This window comes from Fukomys damarensis, unplaced genomic scaffold (assembly GCF_012274545.1).
Source record: "Fukomys damarensis isolate Sample0158 unplaced genomic scaffold, DMR_v1.0_HiC HiC_scaffold_16, whole genome shotgun sequence".
NCBI classification, from domain to species: domain Eukaryota; kingdom Metazoa; phylum Chordata; class Mammalia; order Rodentia; family Bathyergidae; genus Fukomys; species Fukomys damarensis.
The window spans coordinates 110338999-110353914 of NW_022900928.1; the positions used below are offsets into that span (position 1 = coordinate 110338999).

General features: G+C 32.9%; 1 protein-coding gene across 1 annotated transcript in view; it reads right to left on the reverse strand.

Moving 5' to 3' along the window:
• The window catches only part of Kansl1l (KAT8 regulatory NSL complex subunit 1 like), a 110462-nt gene extending 95962 nt beyond the window's left edge, over positions 1–14500 (reverse strand). The window contains exon 1 of the mRNA XM_010616055.3: positions 14321–14500. The gene's annotated coding sequence lies outside the window, so the exon portion shown is untranslated. The remainder of the gene's footprint in view (positions 1–14320) is intronic.
• Between the last annotated feature and the right edge of the window lie 416 nt (positions 14501–14916).

The window sequence follows — 14916 nt, forward strand, 5'->3', positions numbered from 1 at the left end:
TTAATTGTATTTTATCAAAAGAAAAAGTGTGAAATCCTACATTCTGATTCACAGAAAGGGTAACCCACTACCATTAAAAATTATGAAGCCTGGGTGGGGGATTTAGCTCCGTGGTTCAGTCGCCTGTCTCGCAAGCGCAAGGTCCTGAGTTCAATCCACAGTACCAAGAAAAAAAAAATATGAAGCTTGAATTGTTAAGTAAAAGTTTTACAGCATTAACAATTATAAGTTTTTGAAGATAGCTAAACAATTTGGAACTATGAAACTCCATAATTTTTGTTCAAATATATATCATAGTTGATAGTCAAATAGCCACTCTTATACTGTCTTCATTTACTAGCTTTAACTCTCCTTCCTTCTTATTTTTGCAAAATCTTAGCACAAATGACCAAGACAGGAAAATGGGTCCCAAAACTTGTGTTAAAAAGGAAAACATCACAAATGACTAATGCAAGTAATATGTTAGAAGATATCTATCTACAATATATATAACAGACAAATATTAATATCCAGGATATATAATGAATTCCTACAAATGGATGAAGGATGGAGCCACAAGGCACCTCACAGATGACAACACCCAAAAAACAGACTACTCAATCACACTGGCAATGAAGGAAAAAAAAGGAGATTAACAAAGCAAGAGTTTAGTTTTCCAATTGCAAATTGATAAAAATCTTTCAAGTCTAAAAATAATTTATTGTGAGAATGAGGGTAAACAAGATTTCTTACATTAACTGAGACTACAAATTGCACAGTAATTTGTCCATTAAGTAGAAAATATTTGTCAAAGGTACAAAATACAGCAATGTTTACAAAAACAAAACATTCTTTCAAAACATCCTAGATGTCTAATAAGAGAACGGATAATAAAATATGATGGGATAATGTGTTGAAAGTTAAAGAATAATTTAGGAAAAGGCCAGAAAAGCAAGTAAGTTAAAAATAAAAAAGTATAGAAGTATATACTATCATATAAATTACAAACATAAAACCATATTATATCTATGTACTTTAGATGTATATTTACAAGAATAAAAGAGCCAGAGAAATACCCACCAAACTTGTAACAACAGTTACATCAAGTTTCTTGAAACACAACCTAGAATGTTGGTTTAAAAAGATTCATATTTTAACTATAATTTTTTTTCCTTAGGGGATAAAGAATAAATACAAAATGAATAAATGTCAATGGTGAATTCTAGGTGATGTTTATCATATATATATGTACATATATATATTTTACTGTATGTCATCAGAGATTTTTGTATAGTTCTCTCCATAATGTCTAAAAATTTATATACTTTTGTATAAAGTCTCAAAAATAAGCAATAATTCTATATATAAATTATACCTATTTATCCTAAATATTTTACTAGCTAGGAAAACAAAAAAATTTTGTTTGCATTTTACAATCTACTTTTATGGAAATAGAAAAGTTATAAAATATTAGGCAATTTTTTCAAGATGTAAGTAATTTGATCAACTCAATGATCTACTTTTAAATCTACAAAGATCCACAACAATATTTAGTATTTAAAGTATAGTATGTACATTGTTTTCTGAGGAACCCTGCCTTAATCACCATTCTTGCTGATAGTATGGTAATATTAAAACGTACAATATTCTTATCTCTCATCCCACCTACCTTTTCTCTCTAAAAACTGTAAAGTGGGTACTATGGATATAATCAAAGTAGTTATCAGCAGAGGACAGGAGGTGAAATAACACAAGGCAGGACAGTTTATCTTGGTCCCTAGATAAAGATAAGGGGAAACTAAAATAAGTAGGGGAAAACATAGACTTATAGTTGAGAAACGTAACTGATAGGGAAAGAGATGCAGATTAAAAATGGCTGAGGCCCACTTATGATAAAGAAGTAAAACAGGGCCGGGGATTTAGCTCAGTGGTACCGAGTGTGCCTCACAAGCTTAAAAAAAAAAAAAAAAAAAAAAAAAAAGAATAAAAAAACTGATGAACTCTCTGAGAATTAGCTGGTATGACAGTAATCTTCTAAACAAGCCTAATAATACCCACTTTCTGGCATTCAACGCCCTGTGTCATCTTTTGAAGTATGAACCAAATTACTGACTTCTAGTGACTGAATGCAGCAGAAATGATGGATGTGATTTCGAGACTTAAGTTATAAAGAACCTGTGGCTTCCATTTTGTTAACCTTCTTTCAGGGAAGCTAGGTAGCTTCGTGTAAGCTGAAAAGATCCACATGGCAAAGAAAAACCTCTACCAAAAGCCAGCAAGGACCTGAGGACTACCAACAGCCAAGTGAGTAATCTGAGAAGCTGAATTTATCAAGTTGAAGATGAGTGCTACTCCTACCAACTCCTTGATAGTAGCCTTGTGACACCTTCAGCAACAGCACCCAGCTAAGTCATGCCCAGATTCTGAACACAAAGAAAACTATAAAATGATAAATGTTTGAGCTACTACATTGTAAAATATTTTGTTACACAGCAACAGATAATACACTTGGATATGAATAAGGACTTTAGGCTCTAGTCACTGGAAGGTCTAGCAGTATCACAGCCTCTATTCTAGGATTTCCTTAAAGTTCTTCTATACTGCATTCCCAAGTTCATACTTACTTAAAAAAAAAATGAAATAAGCCTCTGTTGCAACCAATGAGATTCACAAAAACAGGTATTTCTCTTTCATGTATTTTAAAATAAAATGAGTGGACTTATTTTAGTTAAATTATTTAGATAAGCAATCAATCTGTGTAACAGTGTTTGCCAACTAAATACCACTACTTCATGTTATATGAACAATTACATATATCACTAACACTTATAAACTCTGGGAAGACTTCTGGATTACTGATTTTTAAATTCCTATATATGTGACATATAACATGTGCACGATAAATATCTGGTGATTAAATAAGTAGTTGCCACCATATATGGCTACAAACTCTGTATTATCAGGTCCCTGGCTATGTCTTCTACAACCCCCTCTATGGATTCCTAAACTCCAGAAACACTACACTTTGTACTATTCTTGAAAAACACCAAGTTCCTGACATAGTGACTGTGCTTTCTATTCTCTTTGCCTGGGACAGCTGTCTACAAATAAGATGTCTAGCATCCTCACTTCATTTGATTCTGCTCTAAGGTCCCCTCATCAAGACCTTCCTTAATCAAAATATTTAAAATTGTTCTATCTCTTCATTTAATTTATCCTCCATTCCCCTACCCTGCTTGATTACTCTTTGTAGCATAATTAATACCTGGCATTGTATCACATTCTAGGAGGAAATATAGCTTTAGCATCATTGTGTTCAATGTTCTAATCTCCAGCACCAGAATAATGTTTGGTCCATACCAATTGTCATGTATTTGTTTACTGAATTAATACACCAATAGGTCATGATTTTTAAGCACATTTTAAGGTTTATGTAGGTATAAGTAACAGTTTTAATTACTATTTTAAAAATAAATACACAAATACAGCTTTACATAAAGGATAATATGTCACAATCAAATATGGCTTATTTCCATGAAGCCCTTCTGCATGACAGGCTCAATGTTTTTTTAAAAAATCACCTAAACTTACCATATCAAAAGACTTTAAAAATAGGAACTCCCTAGATGCAGGAAAAGGTAACTGACAAAATTTAGTATTGATTCATGATAAGAAAAAAGTCAAATTGTAAAGAAGAAAGACATGTCTTAACTTGATAAAAATTGTCTTTATAAAAGCCTATACCCTCAGATCACAATTAGTGGTGAAAGAATCAATTTTTCTTACCCTCAGCTGGGAATGAGACAAAGAATCTGCTCTCATCACTCACATCCCATGTCATACTAGAGATCTCATTAAATGCAAAAGGGCAAGAAGAAATGAAAGGCAAAGAGATGAGAAAACAAATAAAAACTGTAGTATCTGTTCACACATAACATGATTTTCTACGTAGAAAATCCCAAGGAATCTTAAAAAAAAAACTCTTAGAACTTGTGAGTTTAGTAAAGCAACAAAGACAAGGTCAACATACAAAATAATTTATATTTCTTTACACAATAAATGAAAAACTGAAAAGAGAAATTTTAGAGAGTAATGATTCCAAAATCTCGCAAAGCAGTAATAATTCTAAAACCTCAAACATTACTTAGGAAGGGCTGGGAGTGTACCTCAAAGGTAGAGCAAATCATGCAAAAGGCCCTACATTCAAACCCCTGCACCAACAAATCAAAATGTAGGGGTAAATTTAACAAAACGTGTACATGATTTATTTACAATACCAATGAAAAATATCAAGGTGATTGTAAAGAAAGAGAACACGCTATCTTCATGTATTATATTGTTCAGTATTATAATTGTTAGACTTATTTATAAGAGTAAACATAATCTCAATGAATAATTGGGCAGGATTCCAAGCTTATTCAAAGATTTAATGGAAAAGCAAAGGAACTATAGTAATCAAGACAATTTTGAAGAACAAAGTCAGACACAAACTATCCTATCAATTTACTATGAAGGACTGTACTTCATTGGTCAAACAATAAGCATATGGAGTGATGGAAAGAATACATCACTCAAATATACCCACACACACATGGTCAGTTGACTATGATTTTGCTTTGTTTTACTAGGTGATTTGGAACAAATGAACAGATATATGCCAAAATAAATAAAGGACTTAAACATGTATTATTTACTTTCTATGAATATGGTCAGATGCATCAGAATGAATAATGGGCTAAATGGATAAATCTATATTATAAAAGTTATTTAAAAAGCGAACAATGAGTCAGGCAGAATTTTTGTCACATCAAAAACATTACTTATAAAAAATTGATAAGATAGACTTAAATTTAAAATAAATACTAAATAGACTTTTAAAAATTAATTTAAAATAGCAGTTTGGATAGTTGGAGACTGGATAAAGAAAATGTGGTTTTTCTATAAAATGGAATACTACTCAGCCATAAAGAATGAGAAATTAGAGTCATTCATAGGAAAATGGATACATATTGAGAATACACTCCTAAGTGAAATAAATAAGTCACACATGTATAAATATCGAATAGTTTCTCTAGTGTGAAAAACTATAATGGAACGTAAGATCCTAATGATATAATTGACAATGTGAAATAGGAAGAAAGGGGCTAAAGGTGTAGGGAAAGTGGGTCAGGTAGGGGAAAGGTAATAAGGGAGAAGAAAAAAAATGAGAAAATGAAAAAATGGAAATAAAGGATTTATAAATAGGGAAGGGAGGAGAGGGTGAAGGGAGGGCAGGGACAAGGGGAAAAAATGAGAACCAAGATCTGTCATGTAAAGGTACAAGGTCCCAATGATGAATGTAACTGTACTATATACCTAAAATGTACCAATAAACTCAATGAGAATGAATGAATGAATAAATAAATAAATAAAATAGCAGTCTGGGTGTCTCTGACATATAGATTCCTAATGTAGTCTAACACTCAGGAATTGGTGGAAATTAGATAGGATTACTAATAAAAAGCAGTGAGTTTATCATTTAGGTTAATGCTAATAATGGTCTGAACATTATACAATTTTAAATTGCATTTATTCTTCAGTATTATTTCATATATATGCATAGAGATAACTGGCTAGAGGAAAAATAGGTAAGGAAAATTCATTTGAAAAGCACAAAACAGTGAACAATAATTCTGTTGTCCTAGATGATTTCCATTAGTTTCACAAACTGAAATCCATACAATCACAATTTGTTTATAGTACTTAAATGCCTCCAATATTTCAGAATATCTTTTAAAAGGCAATGAGAATATCTAGCTACAAGTAAAGCCATCTGGTTTTCATTTAAGGCATAAAGACTATATCACAACATGTTATTTAAAGAGAAATGTTTATAGTTAAAAAAACTATTTTATCTTTTAAAAATTAAAATTAAAATGAACAAATTATGGAAATCCCTTTAATGCACAGAATAAAAAACAGCCAATGTAAAGTCATAAAAGTAATTTTGTATACTTTCAGTAAAAGCTGGATTTTTAATCTCCACTGAATATACATTCAACCTAAAAGCAAACACTCACTAATTCAGTTAATACATATTTCTGAGCAAAATGTGAGAGCAACTATGCTAAGTATTCTAAAAAGAGCAATAAACATGACAAATAAGGTTCCTACCCTTACACAACTTACATTCAAGCAAATGGTAACTACAGAATAAATAAGAAAATATCAGGTAAATAAGGACTTCAAAAGTATTTTTATGAAAATTAAACAAAATATAGAGCATGGCTACATTGGGGTAGGAGTAAATTTAGATTTATAGGTGAAGACAGGCCTCTTTCCTGGTGATATCTGCTCAGAGGCCTTAGTGAAAATAACAATTTAAGGAATGTGCCTACCAAGTAGAAAAGGTAACTAATAGGGAGCTTTGAAGCAGAAATAAATTGGGTGTGTCAGTGAAACAAAAATGGGAAATATGTCTAGAACATAATGAACAAGGAAGAGGGGGTAGAAAGGGCCAGGGATTTAGCTCAGCGGTTCGGTGGCCTGCCTCGCAAGTGCAAGGACCCGAGTTTGATCCCCGGTTCCAAAAAAAAAAAGAGGGGGTAGAGAGAAAGAATGAGAGAGGGTAAGGAGAACAGAGGAGAGAGTGGTTGGGTGTATAGAAAGACAATAAGAATGTAAGATTAGAGAGGTAGATAAGGCAAAACCATGGACATTTTATGTAAGTTAAAGAACAGTCAATAGAGATTTAGGTGAGGTAGTAATTTAATCTGCTTGACATTTTTATTAAAATAATAATAACAACAACCAAAAAACTGCTCTAAGCCAGGCATGATGGCACATGCCTATACTCTCAGCATTCAAGAAGTTGAGGCAAGTAGATCACCACCAGTTTGAGGCCATCCTGAGCTAAAAGGGAGAAGACCCTGTCTCAAAACAAAAGAACACTGGCTCTTCCACAAGAAAAAAATTATAATAAAGCAAGACTGGAAGCAGGAGGACAGTTAGGCAGCTAAAGCAGTAAACAAGAGATGCAACTGTTGGCTTGAATTAGTGAAATTGTAGCAGAAATGAAGAAAAATGAATGAATTTAAAACATATTTCAAGGTTAGAGTCAACCAAACTTTTGATGGGCAAGATTTTGCAGTGCTTAAGAAAGGAATCAAGAATGACTCAGGCTTTTGGCTAGCAACTAGATGATGTGTAATGATGTTTTCTGAAATGGGAAAGACTTGGGACAAAAGACTGAAGGAGAAAAAAATGTCTTGTTTGGGTATGTTGAAGTACCTTTTAAAGCCATCCAAGTGGAGGCAGCTAAAAGCAAGTGAGAGTTATAATTAGAGATAGTATGTTGGGGAGTCACTACATATAAATAGTATTTAAAACAAGGGACTAGATGAGTTTACCTAAAGAGAGGATATAAGCAAAGAAGAGTAAGGAATCCACAACCAAGCCTTGGTATTCACTCCTATTTATGTGAGCAAAATGAAAGAGCTACATATGGGATGAGCCCAAAAAAGGTCATCAGTAAAGGCTGAGCTTGGTAGCACATGCTTATAATCCCATCAGCTCTGGAGGCTGAGACAGGAAGATCAAACATTGGAGAGCAGCCTGGGAAACTGAGCAAGATCCTGTCTGAAAGTAAAATAAAAAGAGCTGGGAATAGCTCAGTGGAAGAATTCTTGGCTAGTATGCATGCAGTTCTGGGTTCAAATCCCTGGTATAGAGGAGGGAGATCACCACCAGGAACACATGGAATCAAGAGATCAAAGTGTTTAAAAATGTGTGAAGAATATACAGTCAGTTCTGTGCAATGCTACAAAGTCAAATAAAAAGAGGATAAAGAAGTGACTAGTAATATTATTTTTAAAGAAATCTTTGAAAAGTCTTACTTTTTTTTCAGTTAAATGTAAATAAGAGATATATCCAACTCCAGCATGCTGTATCCTTCCAATGATAGAAGGGAAATACCCCAACCCCAATCTCCTCTAACCATCATCCTATCCTATCTAAAAGGAAAAAAGTTAACAAATTACTTGTGACGATAACAGAAGTTCAGAATCACGAAAAGATAGACCTAGTTACTAAAGAATGTTTTTACCTGAACATCTCAATAAATGCAACTTACTGGAATTCCTTTTACTCAAGTACACATTGTGTCCATTTCATCAAAAAATTATAAGGTATACAAACAGCCAAAGTAACAGTTTGCAGAGACAGATGGTAGGAATGTTGGAGTTAGCAGAAAGTATAATTATTATGTTATGGTCTCTAATGGAAAAAACAGACAATATTCAAAAATAGCTGAGTAATATAAGCACACCGATGGAACTCCTAAAAGTAAAAAAGAAATGTTAAAGATCAAAAATACTGTGATAGAAATGAAGAACGCCTCTGTTGAGTTTACTAGTAGACTAGACATGGCTAAGGAAAGAAGCTCTGATCTTGAAGATTTATCAATGGAAACCTTGAAATATGAAAAGTACAGACTGGGGTGGGAGTATCCAAAAAGGAATACCTAATAACTATGGAACAATTATAATGGGTATAAATATGCATAATGAGAACACCAGAAGAAAGAACAAAAGGGACAGTTGATAAAATTTTAAGAATTTCTCAGTTATGTCAGCCACCATACCAATCAAGAGATTCTAGAAGCTCAGAAAACATCAAACAAGATAAAACATGAAATGAAATTAGACAGTATGTATCACTGATAAGGAAATCACTGCATTAAAATATTACATGAAATTACATATAACAATTAATAGTATGGTTATAACAAATAAGTCATTTAAAAATTCATACTGAAAATTTCTTCCTTAGCATATATTTTTCCCAACAGAATGAGCCTGCATCAAGACAGGCTCTGTATACTTTCATTCACTGTCATATCATGGAATATTGACATACAGTAGGCACTTAATAAATACTGATGAAAAAATACTATCCAAAATTATAAAACTATTTTCAAATTTCAAGTTCATAAGCTATTTTATCACCAGAGGAATCTTTAGGTAAGAAAGTTAGGAAACATTAGTACAAAATTGTCACTGCCCAACACAAATATAGGCAATTTAAAAATTGTTAGTGGATATATTTTTAAAAGTAAAAAGAAACAAGTAAAACTATAATTTCACCAAGTCCGATATATAAAAAAATTACCACGTCAACATATAATCGCTATAAAAATAACATGATATATATTCTTTATGTGTGCTGAGTCTTCAAAATCAAGTGTTTATTTTATATTTATATCTGTCTCAGTGTGCTCAATAGTTATATACGGTTAGGAACTACTACACTGGATAATACAAACCCATTAATAATTATAAAATGCATGGTCCCTCAAGTAACCAAGAATTAGCCATTAACTATTATACTTCAGTCCTCAAATATTTTTAGACATATTTTTAGGCAACAACAGTATTCTGGCAATAGAAAATATGGAAAAGCCAAATTCTAAAAGCTTTGCTAAGAAGTATCTTAATCTTCACGGATACTCAGATTCTGAATTATATACATAATTTTCAGGAAGGCTATCTGGACCTAAGATAAAATCTAAGAATGTCATCATAGCTATTAAAATTCTGTACTCTACAGTTCCAGATACTATTATAATTTTGATGACTATTTCATATAGACCAAAGATACTCAGGTATAATAGGTCCATTTCTAAGAGTTTAATGACAACAGAACTTCAAAGAACTTGGAAGGGAAATACTGAAAAAAAATTACTTTTTGGTAACAGCACACAGGAACTAAAGTATCAGGCTAATAGGACTTACAAAGCAAAACTGCAAGTTAAGAAACTGTATCAACAACCTTTCAAAGAAAGCAACTAAACAGATAATCCTGATTTCTCTGACAATAAGCAACAGCTCTTGGTAACCCAAAAACCAATTATACTTCTTGGTATGAATTTCATTAGGTTTCCACAATGGAATTTTCAACGTACATTTTAACACTTACATTTAGACGTCAGCTTTTGAAATCACAAATTTTAACTTAAAAAAATTCCTTAGCACTACAGTAGCCTAAAGTTTTTACTGGTGGTATGGGAAAAAAAAAGTCCTTTGTAAAATCATTGTAGATAATCCATCAAGTAAAGAATCCTTCAGCTAACAACCCAGATCTCAACATGTAACTATTGTTCTTAGACGTCTCATAAAAAAATACCAACCACAGAATTTCAATAAAGCAGGCCAAAGTTTACAACTTTAAATAATAAATGCTGGTTTTCATTACAAAGATCAAAACATTTTTCTTCTTTTTGGTTATATTAAATTTCATTATTATAAATAAAGCCAAACTAATCCAGTAGAACAATGGGCTGGATTACATAGTTAAGTGTACACCATAAATTTTAATTTTTAGTCAAAAATTTAATCCGAGAATTCACTGAGAATTAAGGAAGGAATTAGTTGTTTTGAAGTTGTATTCTTATAAATAAAAGGCTTTGCCCTTGTCTCCAGAATGTTTCCATTAATGATTTAAAATATTGAGGGAGGGGGTTACTGCGGATTGAAATCTGCATTTTTAAGATTCATAATTAATTAATTAAATGAACTCTTACCCCCTGGACATCATGAACTATAGTTAAAGCTGTCTTCTCTCAATTATGTACACAATGAGACAATTACCAACATAGTAATTACTTAGTTGGTTCAGATATTTAATAGCAAACTCTTCGCAATTTTATATGTGATATAGTGCAAATATTTTTAACATATCTTCCAAAGAAAAATACTTTGCTAATGTAGTCTTTCTATCATCAGAGTTGAAATTAATAATCTAAATAAGAACCACTCTTCCTCCTGAGAATATTAAAGAGTAAAGACTGAATATGATTTATGATCACCTTCAATACATTATTTTTAAATGTATATTCTAAAATACATATGTATATTCTATATAGTCCACAGAAAATATATTATACAAATCTACTCAAGCATTTACTTTTAATTATAATCTTGATAAACCCAGTTCTTTTAAATGCAGAGCAGTAAAACTAGAATAAAAATATGAACAATACACATTTACCTTCCTCAAACAAGGAAAGACTATGAACAGTAATAAGAGGCAAGAACCCTGATGAGTGTAATCAAATTATTTCCACATTTACAACTTAAATGTTCAGATTTGTTAACCTATGCTAATAACAGTAAAAACAAGAGTAAGGAAAAAACAAATCTTTTTAACAAAAAGATGTGCTTTTCAACACTGCCAACATACTAGAGAACTCATTTTCTAACTTGTAAACATAAAGGGAAAAACCCATTAATACAACAAAAGTTAAGGAGAATGAGTTAACCTTGGTATGATTTTACTCCTCAAAACATAGAAACTACTGTAATGGAAACTAGTGCTGTGATTCCAATATCTGTCCGTGCATTTTAAGGAGAATTTTCAATTTACAGCAGAAAACACTGCAGTAATTGGTATGACCAGGGTGTAGTTAAGTCTCTTCTGTGTATTCAAAAATGTTTATAAGCAAGAACTGCTTCTACTTTGAAAATTATGTCTAAAAAAGGAATTCTCTTTGAAGACTAAAGGAATTTAATTAAAGATAAAGCCACTTGGGTGGCCACATAACACATCAAACAGGTCATACTTCAAGTAGAATTATTACTATTCAGTTATAAGCGCATGACTCATAAGAATATAAATGAGTCATTGCTTTTCCTATGTACATCAAATTCGATGCAAAAATTTACATTTAAAAATACATTTGCTCAATCTATGAATTTTGGCTTCAATTTAACTCCACAGAGCTAAACAATCATTAAAAGTGACATGTCTTACAAGACTGTAAAGAAAGCCTCAACATTACAAAGCAAAAGTTCACAACAATTTAAAAATATTAATAAATATTCAATATAATGAATTACAACCATGAAGAAGTATTTCTAAGAACCTAAAAATAACATTAAGTAGTAAAAATTTCCATTATGAATTATCTTCAAATTTCATAGTAGACTCTCTACTAGCAAGTATACTACCATTTTTATTAACACTTGTTGAGTGTTTACTCTACATGATCAGGGAATAGAGATCACGCTTCCGGGAAAGATCTATTCAGGACAACATCTAACGGGGAAAAAAAAAGAATTTTTTTGGAAATAATATACCTTCTTTGCCTTTCCAAATCTAACATACTTTAAGTAAGACTAGATATTGCATTTATTACACAGGGTCCTCACTGTGTACAATATTCCAGTACAGTACCATAATGCAGTAAGGACAGTAAGATAAAAGAGAATATGCCTTAATGTCAGTAAATCGGTCAATTCCACACTATTAGCTGTATTGCAAACCAACCCCCTTTTCTGCTGTTTACAAATCAACTCTAAACTCCAAGGACACACTTTTCTGCCTCTTTCAACTAACATCTGATACAATATGGGCAAATTTAAAAGGAGGTAAGGAGATAACTGAATGGATACATAAAGACAAAAACTGCATATTACATATAAGGTTCATGTGGCAGACCTATGCTACAGGCAATAACAGGTGGGCTGTCAAGAACAATCTGAATAATGAAACAAGAAACTTCAGAAACCAGGAATCTGTTTTGTTACAGAGGCTACAAGTGAAATTAGAATAGAGCGAAATTTTTAATTCCACAGAAGTTTCATGAATGAGTAAAGAACGTGAAAGTCTTAAGTTATGATAAATGGCAGCAAAACTGCATGAAGCATTTGAATTCAGCAGTTAGAAAATGGGAGGTTGGATCTTTTAACAGACAACTATGATGACCTTTATAAAAGGTGAATATAAATAGCGAATTGGGATTTATTGTGCACCCACTATGCAATTTGTAATATGTACTACATGAAGCATTTTCCTCTCTCAAGTGCCTTACAATAACTTAGGAATAAGACATATCCCATAGATATGTGAAAAAAAATTTAATGAAAAAAGTAAGGTTTTTTCCTTTTAAAGCTAATACTACATGACAAACCAAAGGTTATGTTCATATCACATATGAATGCTATATGATTATACAACACTCTGAGAAGTAAATTGGTAATGTTACAAAAGCCTTAAAAACAAAAAAAGACTCTGACCTGAGAGGGGAAAAAAAAAAAAAAACTACACAAAAAATTACAAACCTAGGGAAGCAGAGGGGAATTTCAAAATTTTATATAAAAGGCCACTGCCTATATAAAATTTACACTAATGGAAACATCTGCCAATAGAAAGAACTTAAATATGATACTTACATGATAAAATGTTAAGCAGCTATTAAAATATTTTTTCCAAGATACTTAATAAAATGGAAAACTTTCTTAGTAAAAATTAAATGAAGATCTTGTATTATCTGCTTTAGGAAAAATACACATATATAGAAAATAGAGAAGAATACAACTTCTTTTTCTTATTTGTACTTTTTCTCTATTTTCCAAATTATTTTGTAATAAGATTTAACAAGATAAGCAATTATTTGGGGGGAAAAAAGCACATATCACCAAGCAAAATTAAAATGCAAAAACCAGTGCGATAGAATTAATTGCCTTGGATTAAGAAGAGTTTCACATCATAAAAATTATCCTAGAAAAACTAAAGGAAGTAATGGTAATCTATGCAGATTAAAGCTTTGAAAGAATAGTAGCAGATTTTGACACTGCTTTAAGTGAAAACGGAGTAAGAATTAGACAGTAGTTAATTTTGAGAAAGTCACATATGTCCTATTTCATTATTTGTAGTCCACTAGCTTCTTAAAAAATGACTTTTGTTATACCACTGTATTACTTGGCACTTTCTCTATTTTCAGTATTGGTAAAGATTACAATAACTTTTACTGACACGAGGCATTTGATCTTCCTAACAGTCTCTTAAAACAGGCACCATATTATGAAGTGATTTATGGGAGGAAACGGATCTGGGATGAGGGTTGTGACTTGCCCAAGCAAAGGGCTAGTTAAGAATCAGAAGTGGCAGGAACCACTCAAGGAGAAATCCTACTAGAGCAATCTGCATTCCTCAAAATCAGGGTCTTCTCAATATTGAATTTTTAGAGCCACTGTTTTTTAGTTAAAAGGATACTACCCGTTTTGCCTGTAGCATTCAAAAATATATTTCACTCAGGTTTTATTGCTAATCTGCCTCAACTAGGCAGTATTTAAAAAAATTTCTCTACTGACCCAACTCAGCACGAAGTTAAGTAAACTGGTTAAGGAAAGATGAAGGAAGCTAGTATCTTTAATCTCGCCAACACGACTGCTTTTAAATTTAGGGGATGAAAAACAAGTGCTTCACCCTAAGGGAGGAAAGAAATCTCTCCAATTCCTGATCCGGGGGCAGACGGGACAGGGGAAGAACCAAGTAACTCCCAGGGTAAAGAAGCACAGAGTACCTGCTGTCTTAGCTGTAAAGCAGCCTCATGCTTTCCTGTGATTTCTAAAACGATCAAAACATGCAGCTTTCTTCTAGTCTTTGCTACCAAAGACACTCCCAGTGTTTCCAAAAAGACCGACTCCTACTTCAGAACATCCCAAAACAACAAACTTCAAGGTTAGCATTCCTCAAAAATCCTCTAGATTCCTCACAACCCCAAATAAATTTAAAGGTCAAATCAATATGCGCCCGAAATAAAGTACGAAATAAACAAAATAAGGGTTGCGTCTAACAGCAGGCTCAGCCTCGGCGGAGCCAGAAAACCGACTCACCACGCCCGCCCGAAAAGAGCAGCGGACGCCGAACCCAGCAGCCCGCCCCAAAGACCACGTGTGTGGCTCCTGCGCACGCGCCAGACAAAACAAAAGGGAAGGGAGCCAAGCCCCACCCTCACCCACGTGACCACGTCCAAGGCCCGCCCTCGCCCCGCCTCCACCTCTTCCGCCCTCCCTCCTCTTCGCTCCTGCCAAGGCTGTTGGATTTAGCCGTTTAAATTTGGCTGCGGTCCGACCGCTACCCTAGACCACGACCCAGTGCCGGAGCCCAGAGGACTCG